General features: G+C 37.7%; 1 protein-coding gene across 4 annotated transcripts in view; it reads left to right on the top strand.

The window, feature by feature from the left end:
- The window catches only part of tspan9a (tetraspanin 9a), a 264441-nt gene that overhangs the window by 48037 nt on the left and 193776 nt on the right, over positions 1-22628 (top strand). For all 4 annotated transcript variants that reach the window (XM_048169302.1, XM_048169301.1, XM_048169304.1 and 1 more), the window contains one exon: positions 12729-12781. The gene's annotated coding sequence lies outside the window, so the exon portion shown is untranslated. The remainder of the gene's footprint in view (positions 1-12728; positions 12782-22628) is intronic.

Genomic DNA, 22628 nt, shown 5'->3' with positions numbered 1-22628 from the left:
ACTGTGAAGACAACATTGCAAATCTTTTCTCGGGGCGATTCCACTACTGGTTGGATAAATTAAATTTTCTCAGCAAACACATCACAATAATCTGTTGCATACAGAGACTTGGTTTTCATTCAAACACCTTTTGTTCATCCTCTTTAATCCTTTAAACCAAGAGTCTATTAGTTTTAATAGCCTTTTAGAGTTGCACTGGGAAATTTTTTTTTATCCCATATTGTGAAAAAGGCTTACATCCCAGTGGACACGGAGTAAGGGTCGGTTTGTTTTATCTGAAGAATAGCTCATTGAGTAACTGAATCTCACTGAAAATATTTCCCTCAGGTTCACAGAGGAACTCTGGGAGGCTTGTGTGATGATGTCATGCTGCCTTCAGGATGATGGGATGGATCAGGGCTCTTGCAAGGTGCTGACAGCTCATCCTGTAGTTATGCCACACTTGCTACTCGCTCTGCAGTGCCACGGCAAGCTTCTGAGCGGGATCAGAGGGGCTTTTTGGGGGATGCGGAGGGATTCACAGCTGCTGCACACTACTCAGAATTCCACTCAGAATTCCACCGGCTCTTTAACCATTCACATTTGTTAAAATTTGGCCAGCGCTGGGAATCTTAGCTACGTTGCCGTTTCAGGTGCCAGCATTTGCATGGGGATCAAGAAGGAAATTCCTTGTAAAAGGGGATGGATGGTATGGCTGTGGACTAGTGTGCGCTGTTGTGCAATTTCAGAGTTGAATGTTGAAGTGCCAGACTTGATTATGTACTTATATTAAAAATTATGGTATAATATGAAGTTTTGTCGTCATCGATTATAAATGTAACAAAAAATGTTTTATTTTACAGTGTCCTTGTTACACATATTACATGTAGTTATGTAGTCATAACTATAAACCAAACCCTAATCCTTACCCTAAGTACATGGATGTAATTGTTATTACTCAGTACTTCAATGTATAATTACACTGTAACACGGACACCTTAAAATAAAGTGTGACCAGATTTCTTTTTAAAGAAATTAATAATTTATTCATCAAGGGTGTATTAAATTGATCAAAAGCTACAGTAAACATTTATAATGTTAAAAAAATTCTATTTTACATAAATGCTGTTCTTTTGAACTTTTCATTCATCAAAAAATCCAGAAAAAACCCCCCCAAAACAATGTATTATGATTTCCACATAAAATATTAAGCAGAACAACTGTTTTCAGCATAAATAATAATACGGAATGTTTCTTGAGCACCATATCAGCATATTAGAATGCTTTCTGAAGGATCATGTGATACTGAGGAGTAATGATGCTGAAAAATTCAGCTTTGCCATTATAGGAATAAATTAATTTTAACATATATTTTAAAAAATTAAAAAAATAAATTGTAATATTTCACTTTTTTGCTGCTTTTACTGTATTTTTAATCAAATAAATGCAGCATAGGTGAGCATAAGAGACTTATCACAAACATTTTCAACTTTTGAACAGTTGTGTAGAAACTATAGAAAGATGAGGAATTACATTTCCCATATAAATATAATTCTTCAATTTTCTATTAAATACATAAAAAATTAAAGGTGGGATCAGTAGATTTTGAAGAACGCTGTTGGACATTGTTGATATTTGAAATCAACCCAAACAAACCCACCCCTCTCTTCATTGATCCGCCTCCAAAACTCACACTCCAATCCTAACCACCCTGCTCTGAGTCAATCTCGAGCTCCGGCCCATCTGCTGCTGGCAGGTGAGGTGAGTGCACTAACAATGACGCTAAACACCTTATTCTCTAGTGGTCGTCAGTGTGCAGTAGCTTAACTGCAAAACACTCACTATCTGGCCACTGTTACACACGCAATGCAAGTGGATGTCTGTTTATCAAAGCTGACGCGCAACAAAATGCTTCACGAAAAATAAAGCGCAGTTGATGAACGAACGACAAGGAAGCACAAAAAATTAACATACAGTACACAAGAGTAAATACAGAGTGTTTGTTGTTAGTCACCAACAGAACAGCAGCTCCAGACAATCAAACCCAGTGTTAAAGGATTAGTCCACTTTTAAATATACTTTTCCTGATAAATTTACTCAACCCCATGTCATCCAAGATGTTCATGTCTTTCTTTCGTCAGTCGAAAAGAAATGAAGGTTTTTGAGGAAAACATTCCAGGATTTTTCTCCTTACAGTGGATTTCAATGGCTACCAACAGATTGAAGGTCAAAATTACAGTTTCAGTGCAGCTTCAAGGGCTTTAAACGATACCAGATGAGTAATAAGGGTCTTATCTAGTGAATCGATCTGTCATTTTTGAAAAAAATACAACCGTTTATGCTTTATAAACAAAATATCGCCTTGAACGTACTTTCCGCTTCCGCATTCTTCATAACGCTTACGCTGAATGTTCTACGACTTCCCTATTCTACTTACGGAACGAACGCGGCGCCAGTTTAGTTTTTTTCCGTAACTTGAATAGGGAAGGCGTAGGACATTCAGCGTAAGCGTTATGAAGAATGCGGAAGCGGAAAAGGCGATATTTTGTTTATAAAGCATAAACGGTTGTATTTTTTTCGAAAATGGCCGATCGATTCGCTAGATAAGACCCTTATTACTCATCTGGTATCGTTTAAAGCCCTTGAAGCTGCACTGAAACTGTAATTTTGACCTTCAACCTGTTGGTAGCCATTGAAATCCACTGTAAGGAGAATAATCCTGGAATGTTTTCCTCAAAAACCTTCATTTCTTTTCGACTGAAGAGAGAAAGACATGAACATCTTGGATGACATGGGGGTGAGTAAATTTATCAGGAAAAGTGTATTTTAGTGTATTGAAAAGTGGACTAATTCTTTAATCACATGAGAAGTGGAATCAAAGCAGCCTCCGCATTTGTTTTCAGGCCTTCCCACTTAGCTCTCTCCAGCGCTAGAAAGCTTTTCTAATGTAAACGCAGGTCCTAAAGCGCTTGCCCAGTCATAAACCTTCATTCCAGTGATATTCTTTTGAGCTTTTGTATTGTGTCCCATCTCTCGTTCTGCATTTTTTTTCTTTCTTTTTTCTTATTCTCAAATCTCCCTCTTGCTCGTTCTCTCTCCTCGACCATCATACGCCCCCTAATGCTGATTGGTTAGAAGTTTGTTGTTGGTGTCGGCCTGACTAACTTCCAAACAGTGTTTTTGAAATTCTACTGAGTCCACCTTTAAATTGAAAATGCACAGAATGTTGGCTTCACCAGAATCACATGCTATCAATTGCTAACCTCAGAGCCCATGGTAGGTCTGTCTGAAATGGTTTATACAGATTTGTTAAAAATCAATGACTCTATAGAAAAAAATGAATGGGATTTTGACTTCAGGAATCCGACTGTTGCACTCTGTTAGCCTTGTTTTGTTATTTTATTGGCTGAGATCCTAATATGTGGTGAAAAATGCATGCTGTTTGTTATTTCCAGGGTCCAAGCTGTATGCTTATTTTGCCAACGGCTAAATGTAAATTGTCAGACAGTACTGGCATCCTGATGAAAATGATAATAAGATCAGCATTAATCACTGAGTTTTATAACCCATAATTTCTAAAATGACACATGGCTATGCATATGCCATGCCATGTGTTAATAAACACATTTTTTCCCCCCGATTTTTGATCTTTCCAGTACCGCTCTGCAAATCGCTGCCTGAAACAACATGAGCCCATGCCAAAGGTGACTGGCTGCTTTGTGTCGTAATTATAAAGCAGAAGGTGAAGACAAGGACCGCCTGCCCTCTTACGCCCACCCCGCACTGCTGGGTTAGTCTTAATAAAGATTATCTTCTGATAAGCCTGTGTTGCCTTGGGTATGTTGAGTGCAGTTTGAGGATGCGATCTCGTCCGCGACAATAAAAAGCTAATCATAGATAATCACCTCGCTGCAGGCAGGCAGCGCCTATATCTCCCCTTTCCCTGAACTATTGAGTTTGCAGTGTACAGGAAAGGCTTTTCAATCAGCCCACCATCTGCTGCTCGGGTGCACATGAGCCACAATTTATTTTGACTGTTTGCTGAAAAACAACACTTTTATAAAGGAGATGTATGAGTAATTGACAAAAGAGATGAGACTGTATTTGTGTAAACAAAAGGTTTGTTTTGTCTGAGTTTCTTGAAGTGCTGTTTTTTTTTTTTTTTATGGTGGCGCTACATGTAGCATCGAAACGAAATACAAAGGAGCGTTGAAAGATGGAAAAATCAATGAGCCTTTTTGTGAAATAATTTTTTTCAGGGCTTATTCAGCCATATAAGTCTTTCCCTCTCATCTTTTGTTCGTTCTCTTGTTTTATTTCTTCACACTGTCCTCCATTATGAAAACTGGATGAGCTTGCGGCCACAAATCGTTAATTGCCTCTCATACATAAAGCCTCATTCTCGGTTTAATGTGGCACTGTATCCTCCATACGCATCCTGGCTGTAACGATAGACAACCCTCTGGTGCTTTTTCTCTTTGCATAATCTTAACGGGCAAAGCCCTCGTTGCATCCCTGCAGCTGTGGTGACGCCACTCATAGCGCTCTCTGAGTTTATTCTCCTTTTCCCTTCTCCACAGCAGTTGGCAAACTTGAGTCCTCACTCCCAAGTCCCCCCATAAATGGCACAGGAGCAGACATTTACATAGCCCATTAGGAACGGCACTGAATGGCAGAGTCCGTACTGTTTAATGGAAAACACTCCATTGCAAATGAATATTTTATTGGGGATGCTGTTGACATGCTGCGGCGATGCTGTGCTACTGTGGCGTGCATTACTCATGTGTGAGACTGTAGAGAGGGCTTTTCTACTGACAGCAGATTAGACAGTGAACTGTCAGAGATGTTCGTGTCACACCATAGGACTGCTGCTTGATCTCTTTGATCAAATTTCACTTGTTGAGCTGACATTTTTTGATTGATCTGGCTTGCGTTAGTATGTTTGAAATTGTGCAGTGCAGTGCAGTAGTCCTTGTCGAACATATACAGTAGCTTTATAAAGTATTTGAACACTTAAATCACACTTTAGAAAGTGTGAATGCCATTTTATGTAATAAAATATCAAACCAAAAAGTGGCATTCAGGGGCCATTTTATTTAACCACAGTTAATGCAACAATTGGTATAATTTAAAAATGTTTATTAGTGTAAAATGTCTATTATAATTGATGATATATAATGCCGTTTTCATGTTTAATGCAGGTGGTTAGTAAAGGTTTCAAGTTTTATAATATACCTAGTAGAATAACGTGTGTGGTCAATACTTCATTTAGAACATTATCTATTCTTATATAATTTCTAATCTTTAAAAGTACCTTCTTTTTGTGAAATGTTTTGCAGACATTAAAAGGGTGGTTGATTATGATTTCACTTTTTTAACTTTAGTTAGTGTGTAATGTTGCTGTAAGAGCATAAACAACATCTGCTCAAAGTTCAATGCAAATGGGGATATATTCTTTTAAAGAATTCTGTTAAAGGACTACAACAAACAGCTTGTAGGGACTACAACAAGCTTCTTCCCGGGTTGTAGTGACATCACTAACCCTAAAATTTACATAAATTCTGCCCCCGAGAACAAGCGACAAAGGGGGCAAGGCCATGTTGGGCTGCTTTAGAGAAGAAGAAGTTGTTGTAGTAGAGTGTTGTTACCATGACGTCATTCTACGTCAGTACTGCTTCACAAACGAGGGTCAATTCAGCGCTGGATTCGCCCAAAAGCAACTACACAGCAACTACTTCCATTTATAAATCTGACTCTGGTTTGAACAATGTAAAACTGAACACCATTACTGACTACAGCTCATTTACATTTAAAGGGACACACAAAAACGGTGTGTTTTTGCTCACACCCAAATATGGGCAAATTTGACAAGCTATAATAAATTATCTGTGGGGTATTTTGAGCTGAAACTTCAGACGCATTCTGGGGACACCAGAGAAATATTCTTTCTTGTAAAAGGGGCATTATAGGTCCCCTTTAAGATTGGCCAAAATTCTTTACTTAACTTTTGGAGCTGCTGTATGTGATCAAAACATTGTAAAGACATGGAAGAGAGGAAGTACAGTAGTCCTTATTTCAAGTCACCCAACATGGCCAAATGGCTGGCTCTAAGCATGTCTTCACTCGTTCAGCACTTCAGAATGTCTGGCCCGTGTCCAGTGCTACAGTAGCCGGCCTGCACTGAACCCATCTCCTTCACTGCATAGATTGTGAAAACATGTAAAATGTAGACTAAATTAGAGTTTACAGCAACAAAGCTACTGGATTTTTTTCTGTGAAAGTCAGTGACTTGTTTGGCAGAGTTTACCAGTTTTATGCCAAAGAGACAATCAAAATCCCTATCAAACATTCCTTAGGCATGTCATCATACTCTGGGACTTTGTCCTTCATTCTCTTCCTGCATAAAAAACAAGGAGGAGAAAGTCTGAGCATCCTGACCGGAGAGAACGACTGCAGCTGTTTGGGATTTAGGTGTAGTGGCTTTCCCTATGGAGCAGGATTACTAAGAGAGAAACTACCTCAGAAACCCTACAGTGGGCTAGATAGTGGCATGGCACTGATGGATGAGAGCATTCACACTTGAGCGCGTCTGCTTGTTGACTCTGTGTACTTGTGTGTCCGTGCTGCATGCAAGTGGACAGACTGATGCCAACAGCTGTTGAACCTCCGTTTAGCGCCAGAAAAGTGTACAGTATTTTCACGATTGGTTGCTTGTATGCGTGCAGACTTGACCCTCGCAAGTCCTATCAAGAGCAGCATTATTTACATGGATTCCCTCTAAATCTATGCCTTGCTCAAGTAGCTTTTCACAGCATAATCAATGAGTCTTACTCATTCACATCAATAGAGTGCGGTGCATATCACTTACAGATGTGCTAAGCCGGCCCTTCTCCAGCTCATGTCTGCACTCCGCTGCAGTTTCCACCTGTATCGGATTTATTTGAAACAAATGCACGCTCTTTTGAGAGCTGTCCTGGAGCGCCCTTCTGTACCCATGTACCTTGATGCACAGCCTCTGTGACGAGGGCAACTGCTGTTGTCCTCTAAGCTCCTCCACCGCCACTAAAACCCAGCATGCACTGCATTTCCTCTTCAGCACTGCTTCAGATAAGCTCACAAATCAAAGCCCATACACATTAATTCTCTTTTTTGTCATCTACTTTCCATTTTTTTTGTAAAAGAATAGATCTCAGTTCATTGTGAAAAGGTCACATCGGTCGCTGTTTCATATTTACCCTCGAGGCTATAATCTTGCAGACGCTTCTCTCAATGATGAGTGGTTTGAGTTAATAGCAAATCGGGCCCTTCTACCCTCACGGAGCTCTTCTGCTAGGCATAATGAGCATGTGCTGTGAATTTTTTTAAGATGTCCAGTTGTCAATGGACCGGTGGGAGACAGAAGTCCACTTCTGGAGTGCCGCAGACAGTTAGAATAACATCGGAACTGAGTAATGATGTCCTGGAGTGCACTCCTGTTTATTGTCCTTGGACTAGTGTTGGATTGAGTCGGGTTTACATAGCAACTCTAAGTTTTACGTAGGATGGTAAAACAAGGTGAATTTCATTTACGCTAATTGCAGGTCTTTATGTATTATATTTACTTAATTTTGCTGTGAAGCTTTAACCATTACTTTGAAAACCAGTTTACTTGATTGCATGTTGTTCTCTTGGATCTAATTGAGGAAATTTCACTCAACCGTAGCGTACAAGGACTGCTGTTTTCATGTTTAATGAAACAGACCTTTCTTTCTCTATGCAATTGATAAAGAGGCTGGTGGTTACACTTTTGCCACCTTGTTCATGTCAGATTATCCTTAGAAGATGAACACTACTGTATGACTTTAAAAGGGAGGGGTTCACAGAACAAGGGTTCACAGCTTTATAACAAGATACGGTTTGCAGACTGCCTTAAATTCGAGAAATATTCTGGCACCCTGCTTTGAAATGGATGGGTGATGTCAATCTAGTGCATGGAGAGTCAGAACGATTGGGAAACATTTGGATCATCTTTAGCAGCCCCACAGCTGCATTTGTGGCTCTCTTGGATGGAGTCATTGTAAGTAAGGGAGGGAAAGCCGATATACCATTTCTCATCTGAAGGAAATGGAAGGCGGAGGTTGCGCTGTTGTAACTCACGCTCCAATAGGAGAGGGGTGGCCCAAGCTGTGCGTGCATGTGTGTGTGTGAGATTAGAGCTTTAAATCTGCTTGTAGACATCTTTTGCACCCCTCATCTTAGCTGTGTTATAGAGAACTATCATTCACTCAACACTGCCACAGCTGCTTTATTGCACTCACTGTATCGCATAGCCTGCAAATGAATCTTCAGCTGAATGTGTGTGAGAGTGTGATTGTTATCTATCTATCTATCTATCTATCTATCTATCTATCTATCTATCTATCTATCTATCTATCTATCTATCTATCTATCTATCTATCTATCTATCTATCTATCTATCTATCTATCTATCTATCTATCTATCTATCTGTCTATCTGTCTATCTATCTAGTTCATGTTTTTGTCTGCTTGATAGGACCATACAAAATTGCGTATCTTGTATTAGAGCAATTAAAATTTTGTGCTTTGACTACAAATCTCTCATACTGATCACTGGACATGGCACCTCTTGGCAAAGAACTCTGAGGATTTGAGAATTAGAAATGTTGCTCTCCACAAAGTTGACCTAGGCTATAAAAAAATTGGTAACACCCTGAAACGGAGTTACAGTACAGTGGCCAGGATCATACAGAGGTTTTCCAAGACAGGTTCCACTCGGAACAAACCTCGCAAGGATCGATCAAAGACGTCAAGTCCTCGTGCTGTGCATCAGGTGCAGAAGCTGGCTTCAAAAAACAGACGCATGAGTGCTTCCAGCATTGCTTTAGAGGTAGCAGAAGCGGATGGTCAGCTTGTCAGTACTCAGACCATACGCCGCACACTGCAACAAGTCGGTTTGCATTGCCGTCATCCCAGACGGAAGCCTCTTCTGAAGCTGGCTCACAAGAAAGCCCACAAACAGTTTGCTGAAGACAACCTGTCCAAGAACATGAATTACTGGAACCATGTCCTGTAGTCTGATGAGACTAAGATAAACTTGTTTGGTTTAGATGGTGTCCAGCATGTGTGGTGACACCCAGGTGAGGAGTACCAAGAAAATTGTGTCTTACCTACAGCCAAGTATGGTGGTGGTAGCATCATGGTCTGGGGCTGCATGAGTGCTGTTGGTGCTGGGGAGCTACACTTCATTGACGGAATCATGGATACCCAACATGTACTGTGACATTCTAAAGCAGAACATGATTCCCTCCCTTCAGGAACGGTAGGTTTCCAACATGATAACGACCCTAAAAACACCGCCAAGATGTCAACTGTCTTGTTGAGGAAGCTGAAGGTGAAGGTGATGGAGTGGCCAAGTATGTCTCCACACCTAAACCTTATTTGAGCATCTTTCGGGCATCCTCAAGCGGAAGGTAGAGAAGCGCCATGTGTCTAACATCCAGCAGCTCAGTGATGTCATTATGGAGGAGTGGAAGAGGATCCCAGCAACAACCTGTGCAGCTCTGGTGAATTCCATGCCCAGGAGGATTAAGGCAATGCTAGATATCAGTGGTGCTCACACACAAAAAATGACACTTTGGACAGTTTTGACATGTTCACTTGGGGTGTCCTCACTTTTGTTGCCAGTTATTTAGACAATAATGGCTGTATGTTGAGTTATTTTTAGAGGACAGTAAATCTGTACAGCTACACAAGCTGCACATTGACTACTCTAAAGTATATCCTATTTTCATTTCTATAGTATTGTCCCTTGAGAACATAATGAAATGGTTTCTGAAATGTGAGGGGTGTACTCGCTTTTGTGAGATACTGTGTGTGTGTGTGTGTGTGTGTGTGTGTGTGTGTGTATATACTGTATATTCCGGTCCATCTAGTAAGTAGTTTGAATGTCCAAAGGCCATACATGTGCAAGAAGTTCACACATAAAATGTCTATTTACAAATATAGAAAAAATATCGCTAGTTTTTCACCATTTTAAGCACATGCACAAATAGTTTTAAATATATTGTAATATATTATTTTATATTTAAATTAAAGTATAAAATAAAACTATAAACATTTCATATAGTATTTTAATAATCAGTGTTGGGGGTGTAACGCATTACATGAGTTATGTAATCAGATTACTTTTTTCAAGTAACGAGTAAAGTTATGCATTACTTTTAAAATTACAACAAAATATCGAAGTTACTTTTTCAAATAAGTAACTCAAGTTACTTTTTCTCATTTAATGGCTGACACCTCTACTATCTCCATGAGGAGTTGTGTGCGCTGTGTAAACATGATAGTTATTGAAGTTCTCACTTGAAAAAAAACAATTCAATATTCCTCAAAATGAATAAAAACAGTAAAATGCAAACTCAGAATATTATTCAAACCTGCAATAATTAAATATGTTAAATAATACAAATATACTTTAATGTCTTTGCTGCTGACCTTCGATGATCTAATTCAATCATACTAATAAGCAAAAATGACTTTAAATAACTTCATATTTTGGTTTCTTTTTTTCTTTTTCTTTTTTATTGCTGAAAGTAATAGTGTTGAACTTTCTTCTCCTGTATCCTATTCTTCTGCAATCTGGAATGGCAGCATCACTGAAAGGTTTGTTTGTGCTGCGCCCTCTACTGGACAGGCGTGAATTTGCATTTCCTTCAGACTGAGGCTTATTCATTTCACTTATGTCGTGAAAGGGCCTTTACATTTGCTAAAACTTTTTTGTTATTAAAATACAAACAAGCAATCCCAGCCCTGGAAAGAAAAAGTAACGCAAAAGTAACGCAACATTACTTTCCATAAAAAGTATCCAAGTAATCCAATTAGTAGCACTTTATTTTACAGTATGTGTACTTTCCTGGTACATATATAGTAATTATGTTGTACATACAGGTAAAAGAGTGGTAACAAGGTACTTACCTGACATGTATGTACATAGAAACTAATAAGAAACACTACTGTACTTTCCAATGGTACATACATGGTAACTACTACTTTGTACCTATAGACAAGTGTTAGGTAATAACAGGCACTTACTTATAGTGTCCGTATATGGTAACTAACAGACACATTACTGTACTTACCAATGGTAACTGGTACATGGTAACTATGTTGTACTTATTGACAAGTGTGGGTAATAACAGGCACTTATTTATGGTAACTAGTTAGACACATTACTGTACTTACTAGTGGTATATACATGGTAACTATGTTGTACTCCCAGACAAGTGTGGACACAAATAATGGACACTTACTTACAGTGTGTGCATGTTAACAACAGTACAAAACAGAGGCTTACCAAGTAGTGTTGTTTTCTCACTGATGCCATTGTAAAAAACAAAATTCTCAAGAAATAATGTAATTGTTTTGCTGCACTATGTATGTACTTTATGTAGTATTTTATGAACTTTTAATGCTAAATTGCTCTCCACAACAGTGCATCTTATTTTGCAGTCCTTACTAGTTAATATGCTTAAGCTTATTATTACAAAGGTTAAAGAGCTGGTAATTCCTATGTAATGTTTATGTACAAGGGTTCACTTTATTTTACAGTCCTATTTCCATGTACTTACTATGAACGTACTAGTGAATATACCAGTTAGTTAATAAGGGTTGTATAAGCATGGTACAAGATACTTCTTGAGTACTGGATGTTGCGGTTCAACTTGCCTAATCTTTACTGGACAATGATTCACTTAACCGATTGGTCCAATAGGGGTATTTTGATGACATACATACATAGGCTACATACAGATCAGTAACACTACAACTGTACTTGTTATACTCAGTTGTCATGTGTCAAAAGCCTTGCTTAAAAGGACTACTTGATAAGTATTAACACTATGAAGTGCTGTATAGTTACTGCAGTGTATCATTTTGGTAAGCACATTTGTAGTTGCGTAAGTGCCCGTTATGTGTCCACACTTGTCCGTGAGTACAACATAGTTACCATGTATATACCACTAGTAAGTACAGTAATGTGTCTTACTAGTTACCACACATAGGTGCCTTTTATTACCCACAATTGTCTGTAAGTACTACATCGTTACCATGTACATACTATTGGTAAGTACAGTAATGTGTCTGTTAGTTACCATATACTGACACTATAAGTAAGTGCCTGTTATTACCCAACACTTGTCTATAGGTACAAAGTAGTTACCATGTTTGACCCATTGGAAAGTACAGCAGTGTTTCTTATTAGTTTCCATGGACATGCATGTCAGGTAAGTACCTTGTGTTACCACTCTTTTACTTGTATGTACAACATAATTACTATATATGTACCAGGAAAGTACACGTACTGTAAAATAAAGTGCTACCATGCAATTAGTTAATTTTCAGGGAGTAACAAAATATTATAAAGCATTACTTTTAAAAGTAACTTTCCCCAACAGTGTTAATAATTGAGGTTATAAACAAACCTACCCATATGGCCTTGGTATATGTCAGTGAAAAAGAAGATATTGAATTGAGTTGTCTTTAGGGTAACATACATCAATGAATCCAGAGACAGGAATCAAAGGAGTCCAGGGACTTCTATTAAATAAGCATGTAAGAGTAAATAGTATTTTCATTTTAGTTTTGATTATCTTTCGTGCAGTTATCTAGAACAGTTTTTAATGCTCTTTTCTTATCTTGTGTTGTACTTTCATAATTCATATCCATAAATGTGGTTTGTGTGTGTTTTTCAGGAACCTGCATTCTGTGAATAACAGACATCCTTGAATTGTTGTAAACTGGACGGGTAAGACTATACCATTTCCTAAAGCACAGCACTGTCTTCATTCAGTAATGATTCTACACTATTATGATTAAAGGGTTAGTTCACCCAAAAATGAAAATAATGTCATTTATTACTCACCCTCACCCTCATTCCACACCCGTAAGACCTTCGTTAATCTTCGGAACACAAATTAAGATATTTTTGTTGAAATCCGATGGCTCAGTGAGGCCTGCATAGCCAGCAATGACAATTTCCTCTCTCAAGATCCATTAATGTACTAAAAACATATTTAAATTAGTTTATGTGAGTACAGCGGTTCAATATTAATACTATAAAGGGACGAGAATATTTTTGGTGCCCCCAAAAAATAACGATGGCCAATTTCAAAACTGCTTCAGGAAGTTTCGGAGCGTTATGATTCTTCTGTGTCGAATCATGATTCGGATCGCGTGTCAAACTGCTGAAATCACGTGACTTTGGCGCTCCGAACCGCTGATTCGACACGCTGATTCATGATGCTCCGAAGCTTCATGAAGCAGTGTTTTGAAATCGGCCATCACTAAATAAGTCGTTATTTTGGTTTTTTTGGTGCACCAAAAATATTCTCGTCACTTTATAATATTAATATTGAACCACTGTACTCACATGAACTGATTTAAACATGTTTTTAATACCTTTATGGATCTTGAGAGAGGAAATGTCATTGCTCCCTATGCAGGCCTCACGGAGCCATCGGATTTCAACAAAAATATCTTAATTTGCGTTCCGAAGGTTAACGAAGGTCTTACGGGTGTGGAACGGCATGAGTGTGAGTAATAAATGACAGAATTTTCATTTTTGGGTGAACTAACCCTTTAAGAAAGTGTAAAAGAGGAGACCAGCCACCTGTAGAAACAAATAATGGTAAAAATCATTATACAGTACTCGAAATGCTAGCTGTATAAAAGAAAGTGCCACCTTTCAGTTGAAATCACTTTATTGATAATGCATTGTCTGGTTTATTTGCTCTAGAATGTGTATTAGTTGGACCTACAACCTGGACCATGTCATTTCTTTTAGCATGATTTTAGTTGAAGCTAAATTTATGATACCATTATGTTCAGATTTTTGTTCATGTTTTTTGCCTATGGGCATTTACAAAGATGGCTGTGAGTGAACTGACTTGCTCCAGTGAGGACTTCAAAGATGCTGGGATGACATTAAAATATTGATGTTTTATGGCACGCCTTAAGAGTTTCCTCTAAATTAGAAACATCCATTCAGATACAAGAGATATAGCAGACTGGCCGCAAAGCATCATAAATCACAATATTCTCTGATTAGCGTTGAAATCTATAAAACGATGTCTTCCCATACTACCACATAATGCTGTCATGATTTATAGAGATTCTCAAATGTATCTTAAATCATCTCTTGCTGCCTCCCTAAGCTCTATGAATATCCTGACCCTCTATAGATAGTCCTGCATATCTTGATTGGGCCTCATTACAAGGCTCATGCTCTGATATTTGACGACATAGTTGACTCGCTCATAGTGCATGTGATCTCACAGGACCTCTCGCTCACAAGAGCTCCTTAAATTCAAAGCAATTTTGCGTGTGTGTAAAGGTGCTCTAGTTGTTCTCTTAACGACCCGAAGGCTGACACATCAAGGCTAGGGTAGCCAAACAGGCCAGCTAAAATTAGTGTGAGGCCAGATAACCTGCAGCAGTGGATCAAAGGAGTGCTGAACCGGCCGGCGTCAGCATGGCTAGGGATACATTCATATGTTTGTGTGTGTGAATGCTAAGCTCTTTGGCCATATGGTATGAATTTGATAACCGTAGTGTTGTCACTTATTTCAATTATATATATATATATATATATATATATATATATATATATATATATATATATATATATATATATATATATATATATATTTGTAAGTTGTACTGTCTTTCAACATACCTTCAGATGTTCATGTTTATTCTGTAACTAGTATTAAAGAGGAAGAGATGATCACGTTCACTCGCACTCCACACTACCGCTTAAACTGAGGCGCCTCTACAGTGATCCATCATGCCACATTAAAGAGCGTCAAAACGGCATTTTTATTTTATTTTTGGTTTTGAATTTCATGATAAAATGGACAGAATTTGAAAGATGACACTTTTGTTTCTTATTGAAAATAACAAAACACGGAGCTTATTGCGATTTTTGGTGGTTGGGTTACAACTCTGCATTCGTCGTGTAGATCCAATGGTCCAGGGCTGGGCTGGGCACGGGGGGGATGGGGTGCGTCGGTATGCCATGAGAGTATTACGGTACATACTGTGGGTCAGGGGCGTAGTTTGCGGGGGGGATGGGGGGGAGGTAACCCCCCAATATTCAAATCCATCAGTTACAACCCCCCCAATATTTCATCATGAAAATCACAGTAGATCTATACTAAAATATGTAATTAATTTATTTTGTAACAATAATTTTGTTTCTAATCAAATATGAGTTTGTCATAATAAATTAGTGAAAAAAAAAATACTCCCCCTCCATTGAACTGATTGGTAACGCCCAACCAACGCGCGTCGCACCTTCACCAAAACAGTGCGAGTGGAGCTCTACTGTTTGAATGAGCACGGGTAGCACCAAAAATGAAGAGAACAGTTGCCCAGTCGACTACAGTATATTAAACTTCTGTTCAAAGAGGGACGTTAAAAAGAATAACGCATGTATACTGAGAAGGAGGTATGAAAACATTGTAATAGCTAAGTACACTCCTCATATATTTTAGCTAGCTAATCCATTGCAATTTAGCCATTTAGCATTTAGCAGTTTAATCAGTGTAACTGTTAACAGCCGTCTGTTTTGTTAGTTCATTTTTCAATAGTGTCTTATCAATGACAAAATTATTCACATCGGTGTTTGTTTTCTTCCAAAACTAATCTGACTTTTGAACGAATTGGCTGAATAAACGATTTAAGTAGCTCTCCCATTAAAATGTCGAATCGCTGCCGCCTACTGGCGGTTTCAATATTTAACATAATTTCTTTCTTTTTAGAATCGCTCCGTTATGATAGAATTTGATGAATGATTATACATAAATTTCATAAAGTTATGATAGATAGATAGATAGATAGATAGATAGATAGATAGATAGATAGATAGATAGATAGATAGATAGATAGAGAAGAAATCTAAATTATCCAATAACGCTACACATAAAACAGATTTAGTTTAATTAAAAAAATAATAACAGGCAGCATACCAACGCTCAACCACCCCCAATGTTGAAACCAAATCTACGCCCTTGCTGTGGGTGGTGGTTTTTCGGTTCAGTTTGAATATCATTACACCTCTGAACATGCTATTTTAATGACAAATGTGTAGAGCACGTGATTGTAGCATGAGAGTGCTTCCAAGTAGCTAATGTGCGAGCTCTTGCACAAAACTGGACGCGCGCTCTCAAATATAGCCTACAGTGGTCTCATGGCTGTGCTCTCGCTCGGATATAAGCTTTGTTCTGTGCACTCGCGAATCTCTACATGCTCTTGAGTTAAGTGCTTATTGTAAACAGCTTATTGTAACAGGTAAACTGGATCATTCAGGTAACAACACAGAGAATTAAGAATCAAGGGTAAATTTTGAACTGGGTCATTTTTATAAATTCAGCTATTATTTTGTCTTGTGGACTATATGTAAACTGTTAAGTGAAATATCTTATTCAGGACAGTACTAAATAAAAAATAACATGCCTTTTTTATGATCCTTCTTATTTTGTTAAAAACATTTGCATATTCTGCAAGGACTATGTAAACACAAGACCTAATGTCCTGTGGTATCTGGCACCAAGACATTAGCAGCATTAATATTAATTGTTCATTATTATTATAATTATATGAATATATGATATGAATTAAAATAATTATAATTCATATAAAATAAATAATTATCAGCAAAAGATGAGCAAGAATTTCTTTCACCCCAAAACTGCTTTAATTTGGAACGAGAGATTCAGGGGAAGTGGCTTTATTCCATCAGATACATGCCACTTTACTCACAGCTGATTGGTCCAGTTTGGGTTTGCGATCTCTAATCCAGAATAAAACCTGCTCCGGAGCAGTTACCATGGTGATGAACACAGCTAAAAACCAATCCATCTACTTGAGCCTGAAAAACCACAGTTTGCTCAAACTAATCTCAAACTTACCTGGGTAACAAATGAAACCGGCTTCGTGCAACAGGCCATTGCAGGGGTCAATACACAGATCCGATATTTTGACAGCTGCTGTTAAATTTTAGTGCTGGCTGTTTACATTCACTGAACCAACTGTGTTCACATTAACATCTTGACAAGACAGGTGGTTTGACAGTGCATTTTACCGTTCAACCGTGTACTGTTGCTGCATTAACGTGATCGCTTCTTGCAGAGAACGTAATGCGGTTTGAAGGCAGCTGAGTGTTAGGCAGACACCACTAGGTTTCTGAATTGAGTTGGTATTTGATCAAACTGTAGCATTTGTTTGTAGCCTGCATGCGATTTAAGTTTATTATTGAATATAGTGAATTAAGTTTATTATTGAATATAGTGAATTTTGTAATATAATTGCTGCTTTGAAGGCTGTAGCAGTGGTGCTTTAAAGAGAATGAGTTTGGAGATGCATCTTTTTAGACATGGGTTTTACCATGCTGAGAATGCTGCACACTAAAGCACAGCATGCTAAAATCCTCTCTGAGAAGTTGTGCCTTCATTCATCTCCTTTAATTCACTGCTGCTACAAAATATTAAAGCTAGAAAAAGAAAAAGAAGAAAAAAATCAGGATGTCAACAAGTTGACCATCCTTCCCATTTCTAGTAATACATAATCTGATACCATCAATATACATGGTATCTTTACAGTGGTAGCACTTTATTTTACAGTCCTGGGGCCAAATTCACAAAACATATTTTTTAATAATGTTTATAATGGTTGTGAATGGGGGGCCACATTTTGAAGTAAAAAAAAAAAAAAAATTCTGGGTGAACTGTCTCTTTAAGAATGTTCTTATCTTTTTTCTTAAGATTGTTCTAAATACATAATGAGAAGTGTTCATGTTCCTGAAAAGAATGTTTTTAAAAATCATCATAAATAACTACTTAAAGTTATAGGATAACCTCCAACCTTTCTTAAATCCCTGAAGTAAGATGTTTAATGAAATTATTAGGTTGTTTCAAATATTAAGGATTACAACATACATAATTACTAGTACTGTGTATGTGGCTAGTACTCTGAAGTGACTCCGATCTATCGTTTGCTCATATACATGATGTGTTCACTCTAGCTAGAACTAGAGAGGCAGCACACGCATACAGGACGCATTCACTATAGAGAGAGTGCAAAAAAGAATGGGTAAGAAAGACTGCTGCATCTTGAGACAGGCTCTATTAAAATAACTATTTTAACTTGACACTTTGCTTTAAAAACACGACACTGGGTGATTAACTCCTGTCAAGCCGGTACTACGGTAATTTGCAGGCAGCCAAAAAGATGGGCTTTAAGGTTTTTTTCATTCAGCGAGTCTTCATCAATAACCACCTTTCATTTTCTTTTAAGAAAAAAAAGAAAAAGAAAATATTTGAGAATTTAGGAATTTTTCAAGAATTGCACTTAGGAACATTCTTACAAATGAGAATGTGTCTCAAGAACTTTTTTAACTTCTTTCTTAAGAAGATTTTTGTGAATCCGACCCCTATTCTGCATGCTGGGCTTGACGTTAACACCCGCCAAATGAGGGTGGATTTCAGCAGTGGCGTGTAATGTAATCACTCTTACTAGCCACTATGGCGGGTTGAATTTTATATATAATGTATACATTTTTCAACTGTAGTCTTTTAAAAACGTTTCTGAAATAATAAACTAAGTACAGTGTAGTGTTGTCAAAAATATCTTTTTTTTTTAATACATATTGATACTTAAAGGTGCCCAAGAATGCTTTTTCACAAGATGTAATATAAGTCTAAGGTGTCTCCTCAATGTGTCTGTGAAGTTTCAGCTCAAAATACCCCATAGATTTTTTTTAAATAAATTTTTTTAACTGCCTATTTTGGGGCATCATTAACAATGCCCTGATTTAGGCAGCGCCGCCCCTTTAATTCGCGTGCTCCCTGCCACATGAGCTGTCGACTATATTACAGCGCATTTACAAAGTTCACACAGCTAATATAACCCTCAAATGGATCTTTACAAGATGTTCGTCATGCATGCTGTATGCATGCTTCGAATTATGTGAGTAAAGTATTTATTTGGATGTTAACGTTTTATTCTGAGTGAATTTGAGGCTGTCCTCCGTGGCTAACGGCTAATGCTACACTGTTGGAGAGATTTATAAAGAATGAAGTTGTGTTTATGAATTATAAAGACTGCAAGTGTTTAAAAATGAAAATAGCGACGGCTCTTGTCTCCGTGAATACAGTAAGAAACGATGGTAACTTTAACCACATTTAACAGTACATTAGCAACATGCTAACGAAACATTTAGAAAGACAATTTACAAATATCACTAAAAATATCATGTTATCATGGATCATGTCAGTTATTATCGCTCCATCTGCCATTTTTTACTATTGTTCTTGCTTGCTTACCTAGTCTGTTGATTCACCTGTGCACAGATCCAGACGTTAACTGGCTGCCCTTGTCTAATGCCTTTTATAATGTTGGGAACATGGGCTGGCATTATGCAAATATTGGGGCGTTCACCCCGACTGTTACGTAACAGTCGGTGTTATGTTGAGATTCGCCTGTTCTTCGGAGGTCTTTTAAACAAATGAGATTTATATAAGAGGAGGAAACAATGGAGTTTGAGACTCAATGTATGTCTTTTCCATGTACTGAACTCTTGTTATTTAACTATGCTGAGGTAAATTCAATTTTTGAATCTAGGGCACCTTTAAATATCTGAAACTCTTCCAATACTCATTTTCCAATACTCATTTTCTGCAGAATAGATACACAATACCTGCTGCACTTTCTCGGTCTCTCATCTTTCCAACAGTGAGTTGACACACAAATTCACTTGTTTCATTTTCTCTGCATGAATATTTTTGGTGTTACAGGGCTTGAATTTCAGTGTGGGATTGCGCATATTGCACATAATTTTTTCTCATTCCCGCAAATTTTGTTCTCACACCCAAAGTGTGTGCACATAAATCCACCTATTAGTACTAAATTGAGTTCTCTTTCGCTGTTTAATTGTGCTTAAACAGTCAAATACACACAAAATAATGTCAAAATGCCAGTCTTGGCGAGTATAGATCCTTGTGTCAGGTCTTAAAGTGACAGCAGCCTAATTTACCTGCTGCCAAATTATGAGATAATATTAAAAATTTCTATATGGCAGTTTTTCCCCATGGTATTGATGTGAAAATTGTGGCCAGTGAAAATGTGACTTTGAAAACCACTAGCCACAGTGGCTGGTGAGCATAAAAGTTAATGTCAAGCCCTGTCCGCATGTATATGTACTTATTGTAGTAATTATTTCTAATAACTTGATAATAACTAGGTACTAACCCTGAACTTACCCCTAAACCTAACCTTAACCCATGTGGTTACCTTTTATTGCCCACTACTTTCTTAGATAAGTACCCTGTTAAACATGTAAGTGCAACCATTATAATATTGTATACATAATTAAAAAAAAGGTTCCAAAAAGGGGTTTTTGCAGTTCTTAAAAGAATCTTTTTAGTGTGTGGAACATTTTAATAATCTAATAAACCCTTTTTCCTCTATAAAAAATGTTTTGTGAAATGGAAAGGTTTCATGAATTTTAAAGGTTCTTCATAGATGCCAATAAAGAACTTTTATTTTTAAGAGTGTAGCTTTATAAAGGTAGCTTGATCTCCAAAAGTAGCGAGTCATTAACCTCAGGTTGCACCAGGGGGATTGTCCCTGTAATAAGTTCTGCAAGTGTACTATAAGTGTTGGCTAAATTACTAATTGCAGTGCATATCCTGAGCGTACTTTGACCACTTAAGGATTCATTTTACATTAGGCTTTTGTATCAGGATGTGGTCTAGTGGTGTGGTATGCATGTGTCCATGCTCATTTATATATACTCTGTTTTCATGTGTATTCAGCTGGTGGATCAGCATATTGACGGTGGAGGTCACTTAAATATCACCATCTCCGCGTTGCGCTGCCCGTTCCGCCCTGACCACAGGCATGCGGTACAGCTCCGGCCGCAGTACAGGGAGGTCACACGTACTGTAACTCAAACCCAAAGAGGATAGAACCAAACAAGGCCTTCTAGAGGCAGTGGTATCCTTTTTTAGGGTCCTTTCACACATGAGCATTTAATTCAGACCACGGCTTGTTTAATATTGGCATGGAAGAATATTAATTGGAAATTAAAACTTTCTGCTAATATTTGCTTTTGTATTTAGTTTTTTCCCCTTCACTTATAGCATATTTATTCTCTAGCTCTTCACTGACATTGTTGTCTTTTCATACAATAAAGATTAAATGCTTTATTTCTTTATGTAGATTATTATGCTTTTAAACAGACATTGATGGATTTTCATGGTTTAATATTGGTAGTCTGGGAATATGGTAAAACAGTACAATCAATACATTTTCTAGACATTTCTGGACATTTCATGGTCAAAGGTATGGTAAAAGTTTACAAATTCAAGAAATATGTCAATACCACAGTCAAACTGGCATCCTTCATTAGTCAATCATTCTCTAGCTCAGTGTTAAACAGCTCCTGCTTGTACTCATGGTCATACTTCCTTTGATGATGCTTGTTTGGACCCAAGCAGTACGATGTGAAAAGAAACTTGCAGATGGAGGGAGTTCAGATCAAACAATCAAACCAAGTGTGGAAACAGCCTTATACACCATTTGCATTTAAATTTACCTCAAGCACTTTGTCTCATGGACAGTTGCTCTAGGGAGAACGGCAGACTCTGCTTAATTGGGTATTGATTGACTACGTTTCGGCTGGGGAGACAATGAATTACCCTCTGGAAAAATGGCGGAGAGGCCCTGGACACAAAGACAGGCGGAAATACTCATTCACTCAGCATTTATTTATACAGCTGAATAATTAATGATGCAGGAGGGGATGCCTGATTAGGCTAAAGATTCGTAAGATTGTGTTTATTTGTGGATGTCATGATGCGTGCATGAATGTGGTGTAGATCGGTGATGCTGGAGCTAGAAATGGTAAAGTTTGTGTTTGTGTGTGAGAGAGACAGATCGCAAATGAAGACCTAAATTGGTTTTCTGGAATGGTTTTCATTGTCTTGGGAGTAGTGACGTTTGATATGCTTGCGTGGTCATGCTCATTTAGGCACAATTTAAGCAGACTTGTTCATTTGCACAGGCAAAACGGCTGAATCTATTTAAACACCTTATAGCCTTTGTCTGTTTAATACATTCATGGTGGAAATAATAAATGGTAAGACGATAAACTGACAAGTAATTTTCTTTGTCGTGAGTTTAATTAGCACTCATTCAGTCAGATGGAGTGCAAGAGAGTTGATGCATTTGTCTTGGGATATAGTTTCACAATGCTTAGATGAAGCTGTATACCAGCGTCACTATTTCTCAGTGCCTGTCCATTACCATTTTGAATATATGCAGGGGAATTTGAGCTGGAACGCAAGGTTAATTTCTTTTGTGCGTCTGTTTGGTAGTACCTTAACTGCATCACCCAAATGCTTGGAATTGAATGTGAAATAAATGTCACTTTTTATTTATTTATTTTTAAACTATGCAGACCTTAATTCACATAATAATTGCTGTCTGCTCTCACAGTCTGTCTTATGTAGGTGCTTTTTATTGTTATTTATCTTAATCAGATGTTTACAGTAGGCCTAGTACTTTATTTTAAAAGGCTTTGTCTATGAAAA

Source organism: Megalobrama amblycephala, linkage group LG19, assembly GCF_018812025.1.
Source record: "Megalobrama amblycephala isolate DHTTF-2021 linkage group LG19, ASM1881202v1, whole genome shotgun sequence".
NCBI classification, from domain to species: Eukaryota; Metazoa; Chordata; class Actinopteri; order Cypriniformes; family Xenocyprididae; genus Megalobrama; species Megalobrama amblycephala.
This window is presented reverse-complemented; position numbering and strand designations above follow the sequence as displayed.